The sequence below is a fragment of the Sinocyclocheilus grahami genome, unplaced genomic scaffold (assembly GCF_001515645.1).
Source record: "Sinocyclocheilus grahami isolate Dianchi unplaced genomic scaffold, SAMN03320097.WGS_v1.1 scaffold1493.1, whole genome shotgun sequence".
Taxonomy (NCBI): Eukaryota; Metazoa; Chordata; class Actinopteri; order Cypriniformes; family Cyprinidae; genus Sinocyclocheilus; species Sinocyclocheilus grahami.
Genome location: NW_015506672.1, coordinates 6,855 through 7,425, shown reverse-complemented (window position 1 = coordinate 7,425; position 571 = coordinate 6,855). Strand labels below are relative to the sequence as shown.

At 41.2% G+C, this 571-nt stretch overlaps 1 pseudogene; it reads left to right on the top strand.

Annotated features, from left to right (window-relative positions):
- Window positions 1-571, top strand: part of LOC107570692 (rho GTPase-activating protein 24-like) — a 12,167-nt pseudogene that overhangs the window by 6,150 nt on the left and 5,446 nt on the right.

The window sequence follows — 571 nt, the reverse complement described above, 5'->3', positions numbered from 1 at the left end:
AACGGGATCTTCATTTTATGCTTTTGAGGATAACTGCATTTATAGCAAGTGCTCTCACTATTTCAGCACATCACAGTTAACAAAATTAGGTAACTAAGGAGCTAAACGGGGTCTGACACTGACAGCTCTAAACCTGTATCACAGGTGTATTTGGTCAAAGGTTGGAGGAGACAGTCCTGTATGAGAGGAGGTATGGGGATCACATGGCTCCTTTGGTGGTGGAGCAGTGTGTTGATTTCATCCGAGAGCATGGGCTCACTGAGGTGGGACTCTTCAGGCAGCCCGGCCAGGCCACACTGGTTAAAGAGCTACAGGAAGCTTTTGATGCTGGGGAGAAACCATCTTTTGACAAGTAAGAGATTGACGTTAATGGAAATGAGGTACAGCAGAGCAGTCGAAATCAGCATAATGTACATATTTGCAATTATTTGTCTTCACTAGGCATAACATAAGGTAACCCAGTGATTTGAAAACTATACATGCTATCTAAGATTACCATTCAGAATTCATCATACAGAATTTACTTGAAAATGTTTTCAAAATTCCAATTCAGTTTCTGGATTTTTACTGA